Consider the following 8,051-nt stretch of genomic DNA (forward strand, 5'->3'; position numbering starts at 1 on the left):
AATTAAAAAATACCAGCTCCACAAATGTTTATCAGAATGTTCTAGTCACATGGACAGAAGACTGGTTACAAAGCATGGCTCCACAAGAAGAATAACATCATCTCGTACTGATAACAAGAACTTGTGTATGATATCAGCCTGAGGAACGTTATCCTCCCTTCATGATAAAATGTTATTGTGACGCACGAAACATGTATAAATATATGTACTGTCTCTTTAAGAATCCAGTGCTTGTTCTGACTTCGTGCAGGCAGCAACTCCTTTCTGCAGAAAGAATAAACCTCGCGCTCCGTTTTGAGCTAAAAGAGAAATGTCTCTGGTTTTCTTTTTATTAAGAGTTTTTTAAAGTTTAGAACAATTATTATTTTCCACAATGGGCAGATCCACAAGATACAGTGACTCCAGATAGTATGAGATCTAAAAAAAAATGACAATAACATACAGGTCCTTCTCAAAAAATGAGCATATTGTGATAAAGGTAATTATTTTCCATTATGTAATGATAAAAATGAAACTTTCATATATTTTAGATTCATTGCACACCAACTGAAAGATTTCAGGTCTTTAATTGTTTTCATACTGATGATTATGGCATACAGCTCATGAAAACCCAAAATGCCTGTCCCAAAAAATTAGCATATTTCATCCCACCAATGAAAGACAAGTGTTTTTAATACAAAAAACGCCAACCTTCAAATAATCATGTTCAGTTATGCACCCAATACTTGGTCGGGAATCCTTTTGCATGAATGACTGCTTCAATGCGGCGTGGCATGGAGGCAATCAGCCTGTGGCACTGCTGAGGTGTTATGGAGGCCCAGGATGCTTCGATAGCGGCCTTAAGCTCATCCAGAGTGTTGGGTCTTGCGTCTCTCAACTTTCTCTTCACAATATCCCACAGGTTCTCTATGGGGTTCAGGTCAGGAGAGTTGGCAGGCCAATTGGGCACAGTAATACCATAGTCAGTAAACCATTTACCAGTGGTTTTGGCACTGTGAGCAGGTGCCAGTTCGTGCTGAAAAATGAAATCTTCATCTCCATAAAGCTTTTCAGCAGATGGAAGCATGAAGTGCTCCAAAATCTCCTGATAGCTAGTTGCATTGACCCTGCCCTTGATAAAACACAGTGGACCAACACCAGCAGCTGACATGGCACCCCTGACCATCACTGACTGTGGGTGCTTCACACTGGACTTCTGGCATTTCCTTCTCCCCAGTCTTCCTCCAGACTCTGGCACCTTGATATCCGAATGACATGCAAAATTTGCGTTCATCCGAAAAAAGTACTTTGGACCACTGAGCAACAGTCCAGTGCTGCTTCTCTATAGCCCAGGTCAGGCGCTTCTGCCGCTGTTTCTGGTTCAAAAGTGGCTTGACCTGGGGAATGTGGCACCTGTAGCCCATTTCCTGCACACGCCTGTGCACGGTGGCTCTGGATGTTTCTACTCCAGACTCAGTCCACTGCTTCCGCAGGTCCCCCAAGGTCTGGAATCGGCCCTTCTCCACAATCCTCCTCAGGGTCCGGTCACCTCTTCTCATTGTGCAGCGTTTTCTGCCACACTTTTTCCTTCCCACAGACTTCCCACTGAGGTGCCTTGATACAGCACTCTGGGAACAGCCTATTCGTTCAGCAATTTCTTTCTGTGTCTTACCCTCTTGCTTGAGGGTGTCAATGATGGCCTTCTGGACAGCAGTCAGGTCGGCAGTCTTAACCATGATTGCGGTTTTGAGTAATGAACAATGCTGGGAGTTTTTAAAAGCCTCAGGAATCTTTTGCAGGTGTTTAGAGTTATGTCGTTGATTCAGATGGTTAAGTTAATAGCTTGTTTAGAGAACCTTTTCATGATATGCTCATTTTTTGGGACAGGCATTTAGGGTTTTCATGAGCTGTATGCCATAATCATCAGTATTAAAACAATTTAAGACCTGAAATATTTCAGTTGGTGTGCAATGAATCTGAAATATATGTAAGTTACATTTTTATCATTACATTATGGAAAATAATGACCTTTATCACAATATGCTAATTTTTTTAGAAGGACCTGTATGTGTGTGTATATATATATAGGTGTGTGTGAATATATATATATATATATATGTGTATATATATATATATATATATATATGTGTGTATATACATATATGTGTATATATATATGTATATATATATATATATGTGTGTGTGTGTATATGTGTACATATACAGTATATGTATATATATATATATATATATATGTATATATTAGGGTTGTACATCTCTGTGTGATAGACGATTCGATTCGCATCTAGATACAAAGGTTACGATTCGATTCAAAAACGATTTATTTTAAAAACAGAACGATTTGATTCGATTCGATACAGTGGAAGAGCGATTCGGTTCGATTCGATTCAACTTTATATAATTCTACAGTTTAACATTTGTTGAATGTAGACAAATATTAATTATGAACAAAAAGGGCCATTTCTATAAATGTGACATTCTTACATTATTTTTAAATTTGTAAAAGTTTACATATATCATATCTAAAAGCGTGCAGTAAGGCACTGGCAAAAATAAAGTAAAAAGCCAAACAACAGAATCACATGTCAAATGTGTTTATTTTTAGACATGGACCTAAAAAGACCAGCTAAAAGAATATTTCTTTGTTTGATGGGATCAGTATAAAATGAGAAAATAAAGAAAAATTATAAAATGCACAAATGATTACAGCAGCATGTAATAAAAAAAAAATTAAAAAAAATAGGAATAAGCTACAGTAAGCACAAAGCACCTGTGCAATAACCTGTCACATACCCTGCGTAGTTTGGTAGTTATGTGCAATATATATCATGTGCATTTTAGCTTATATTACATTACTACCTTGAAATACTTATTCACACAAATTCATTCTGCTTCACTGTAAAAATTCTACAATGTTGTTTACCATTTTTCTCTTCAGAAACTTTGTAAATATTATAATTACTTTTTCACTTTTTGGTAGTTTATTTTGTACCCTTATTGCATGCTTTAGTATTTCTTGTTTGCTTGTTTTTTGTTTTTTAGCAAGTCAAATCGGTTCTTCTCATCCTGAACATTTCATTGTGTTAACCTTGCATATGACAAATAAACACAACTTGAACTTGAACTTAATAATACAAAAACATAATGCAAGAACAGTACGCCTAACAACAGCAGCACGAACATGAGTTTGTGTGAGCAGGTGGGCACAGATTAATATAACATCATGTCATTTAAACAGCAGCATGAGATCAGATCAGCAGCATGGATAATCAGCAGCACATATCAACAGTCAAAGTGCCGATTACATGTATAAAAGAAATCAAACTGCAGCTTTCTGACCTGGTGAGGTAGTCTAAACAAAAGTAATGTCCTGCATTTCTACATTCACGTCAGGTTCAATCTGAACTCAAACACAGTGAAGTAGTTCACTTCCTTATGTTTGTATGTTTACCTATATTTTTATTCGTCATAATCACTGTCCTCATCTTTTTTTTGCGGCAGATTTTTCTTAAGGAAAATCAGCTGATCCACATGCTCATGTTTGAGTAGACTGCGTTTTGTGGAAACAATATCTCCTGCAGTGCTGAAAACTCTCTCAGATGCCACACTGGTGGCCGGTATGCACAGATACATTTTAGCCATAGATGACAGCAGTGGCAAGTCCTGTTGCTCTTTCCACCACTGTAGTGGGTTTTTTTTCAGGGGCAAAGGATCACGCTCTCTGTACCTCTTGACTTCTTCATTGGCCTGGTCCCTCACAGATCTAGATGCCGTCCTTACTTGAAAGTCTTCTCCCAACAGCTGGTCCAGGACTGACATTCTCTTCTTTTTACAAGGAGGTTTATCATCTGAAATAGAAAACAAGTACCATATTACTGGCTATGTTTGCCATGAAGTTTTTTAATTGACTACCATTTTATGTATAAATCTTCATTTGATGTTCAGAATTTATTTATGTAAGGACTCGTGTACATATGTAAAATATGTATCATTATCATCATCATTATTATTTAACTCTTTCTTTGCATGCAGATCCTCTTATTATAGTGAATGTGTTTTATACTGATACTATGACTGCAGCACAAGTTTAAGACAAAGTCTTCTCGTTCTTGATCACAAGTTATAAAACACACAAACCTTTATGCTCATCTTGGGTCTGGGGTACATCAATGCAGACGTCCGGATCTCCATTTGCACGTTCACTCTGACATGGATCAGTCTGCACTGGACCTCTCTGAACTGAACCCCCCGTTACCTAGAAATAAAACATGAAATAACATTTAGTGTACAGTATGGTTAAATGCAGTGTAAAGAATCAAATAAACAGTAGTCAGAATATATCTAATGACAGCAACAAAACACACCAGACTGTAACTGAATGTACTGTAATATGTATTTTGTCAGTGTGTTGGGGGATTTACCTTGTGATGCAGGGATGCTGCTTCTGCTGATATGCTTGTGAATGTCCTCTCTGCATCATGGTTACTGAGGAAGGGCAGGGACTTAAAACGGGGGTCCACAGCTGCTGCAGTGTGGAAGAGGTGTTCAAGGCCTGTGTAGCGTTTCTCCAAGTCATTCTTGAACGCCTGCTTCATCTCTCTGATTAACACTGAGTCTTCATCTGATGGTTCAAAGTTCTTTTTAAGCTTTGCTTTTACAGGAAGAATCATTGAGAGTGTGGGTCGCTTGTCTTCAGACATGCTGGTAGTCACAAGTTTGACCGGCGCCATCAGTTTGACAATGTCTTCAATGTCGCAGAAGTCTTTGTCCTTGAGAGTATTCACCTCTTCTCCTTTTCTGAGGTCCCTGGACATGAGTGCTGCAGAAATCGCAGGATGTTGCTCAAAAAAGCGTTCAAGCATGTCATGGGAGCTATTCCACCGCGTGGATACATCTTGGATGAGTTTGTGGGAAGGCAAGGCTAGTTGTTTCTGTTTCTCTTGAAGGATTTCTGCTGCCCTCACACTACGATGAAAAAAGGCAACGGCTTTCCTCACTCTCCCCAGCAACCTTGCTACTGTGTCAACTTTAAAGGCTTTCTGTGTGGCGAGATTAATAGTGTGTGCAAAGCACATGAGGTGAGGGGTCATCTCTGCTTCCACTCCAGCTAATACCATGTTTGTGGCATTGTCTGTCACCAGGGCTGGATCTTTATCAAGAAGGTTCCAGTCAACACATGCCTGTTTTAGCAGAGCACCAATGTTTTTCCCAGTGTGGGATCCTTTGAATGCCCTGGTTTGCAACACATGCACATTTAACTTCCAGTCTGGAGAGATGTAGTGGACAGTGATGGTCACATAAGACTCAGTGGAGCATGACGTCCAGGCATCGGTTGTAATAGCAACTCGCTCTGCATGTGCCAATTCTTTTTCAACTTGGCTCTTCACTTGGGCATACAACGCTGGCATGCATGTGTTTGTGATATGCTGCCGGGACGGAATCTTATATCTGGGCTCTAACGTATGAATCAAATCCTGAAATCCTTCCCCCTCCACTATATTGTACGGCCATAAGCCCTTAGCTATGAAACGAGTTATTGATGCCGTTATATCCTTAGCTCGTGATGAACTGTCGCCGAGTTGCCCGTAAAATTTAGTGATAACGTTACCCGTCGCTCTCTGTGTGGCAGCTGCCTGCTCCTGCTCGTTGTTATGGGGCTTGAGAAGTTCGCCATACTCCTCTCTGTGTTTTCTCGTTGCATGTTGATCAAGGTTTGTTGTGCTACCAGTGTACTTCAGAGGTGCTCTGCATAGCTTACAAATAGCGTGGTTTTTGTCGAGTTTTCCGTCCTTCTTGTAAAACCCGAAAACGTTCCACACTTTAGACTTTTGTCTGGCTGCTGTATTGAAAATCTTTCTCGGTGACCCGCTAACGCTGCTACTATTTACATCCATTCTCGTTGTCTTGGTGAGCTACGGAGCATGCGTGAGAATAGCTTCGCGGGCATTTCCGACTCTCGCGTTGTTTTATAAACGCACTGTCAACCGAGCTAGTCTCGCGATACCCGGTTCATGTCTCTTCAACCGGTTCATCTCAGCATTTGTGGCTGGTTGCTGTCGATTTATACGGCTGCTACCGACACAACCATATCGCTAGCTTGTCAAACCGGATATCCGGTCGTATCGGTTTATCTATAACAACCCTAGTATATATATACATATATATATATATATGTATATATGTCATTAACCACTTCACTGCCGCACATTTCACAGATGTTTATAACTCTGAAATGATCATTCAGCCCCCAGTGTTTCTCACCACCACTGAGGAGCTGACATCCCAGTTCAACTCTGTCTGCTTAAAGACTTTGGATCATGTTGCTCCTGTTAAAACCAAAAAATCAAAACTCAGAGCAGAACCTTGGCTGAGTGACGTCACCAAGGCCGCTAGGCAGCAATGTAGGAGGGCAGAACGAAAGTGGAGGAAAGACAGGCTGCAGGTTTCTTTCCAGATACTTAAAGAGTGTTGGCGCTGTTATCAGAAAACAGTAAAAGCTGCTAAATCAAAATTCTTCTCTGATATAATTACCTCAAACTCTCACAACCCACATGTCCTCTTCTCCACCCTAAACTCTGTTCTCCACCTCACTGAACCATCACCCCTGGAAGCCTCAACTGAGCTGTGTGACAACTTCTTACATTTCTTTGTGGAAAAAATTGTGACCACCCGGGCTCTCATTTCCCCTCCAACTCATGACCCATCCATCCCACCTCAATCTGTAGCTCCTTTTGACCATTTTGAACCCATCACTATCTTCTCTAGAGCAGGTCATGTGCAACTTGAAACCTTCTGGCTCCCCCTTTGATGTGGTCCCCCCTCGACTACTAAAGGAGGTTTTTCTTACTCTAGGCCCGTCCATTCTTGCCATAGTAAACAGTAGTTTATCCACTGGCGTTGTGCCAAAATCCTTTAAACATGCTGCTGTCCAGCCTCTCCTGAAAAAAACAAACCTTGACCCCTCAGTCGTTTCCATCTATCGGCCTGTCTCCAAACTCCCATTTGTTTCTAAAGTACTGGAGAAAATAGTTGAGTCCCAGTTGAAGTGCTTCCTGGAGGATCACGCCATCTTAGAGCTATTCCAATCTGGCTTTAAACCTCTCCACAGCACTGAAACTGCCCTGCTGAAGGTCTTTAACGACATTTTCAGATTCACAGATACCGGTGATTCTGTGCTGCTTGTCCTGTTGGACCTCACGGCCGCCTTTGACACCATCGACCATGAGATCCTCATTGCTAGGTTGGAGCAGTGGGTGGGCGTCACAGGATCAGCCGTCAATTGGTTCAGATCTTACCTCACTGACAGATCCTTTTGTGTCTCCATCAAGGATTTTAGTTCTGCAGAGGCAGAGCTTAAGTGGGGGGTTCCGCAGGGGTCCATACTGGGTCCCCTCCTATTCTCTTTATACCTGCTGCCGCTTGGTGCTATTTTCCAGAAACACAACATGCCCTTCCACTTCTATGCCGATGACTGTCAAATTTACTTCCCCCTAAGACACAATGGTACATGCTCTATTCAACCGCTGCTCGACTGCCTGGCTGACGTCAGGGACTGGATGGTTTTAAACTTCTTAAGTTTCAATGAAAAGAAGTCTGAAGTCATGTTGTTCCCTCCCAACACTGACAAACCACTGTATCGACCTCTCTGCTCTAACCCTGTCAGAAAAACAAAGAGTCACTAATCTGGGCGTGATAATGGACGCTTCCCTGAAACTTAACAATCATGTAAACATGATCGTTAAATCCTTTTTCTTCCAATTGAGGTGGCTGTCTAAACTGAAGCCCATATTGTCCAAAAATAACCTGGAGACAGTAATACATGCATTCATTACATCTAGGCTTGATTACTGCAATTTGCTCCTGTTTGGTATCAGTCAGACCTCCATTGCACGACTACAACTGGTCCAGAATGCAGCAGCCCAAGTTTTAACCAGTACAGGCAAAAGAGAGCACATTACACCAGTTTTGGCCTCACTGCACTGGTTACCGGTTCACTTTCGAATCCAGTTCAAAATACTCATGTATGTCTACAAATCACTGAACAGTGTCAA

Source organism: Nematolebias whitei, chromosome 1, assembly GCF_014905685.2.
Source record: "Nematolebias whitei isolate Nwh7 chromosome 1, NemWhi1, whole genome shotgun sequence".
In the NCBI taxonomy this organism is placed as follows: domain Eukaryota; kingdom Metazoa; phylum Chordata; class Actinopteri; order Cyprinodontiformes; family Rivulidae; genus Nematolebias; species Nematolebias whitei.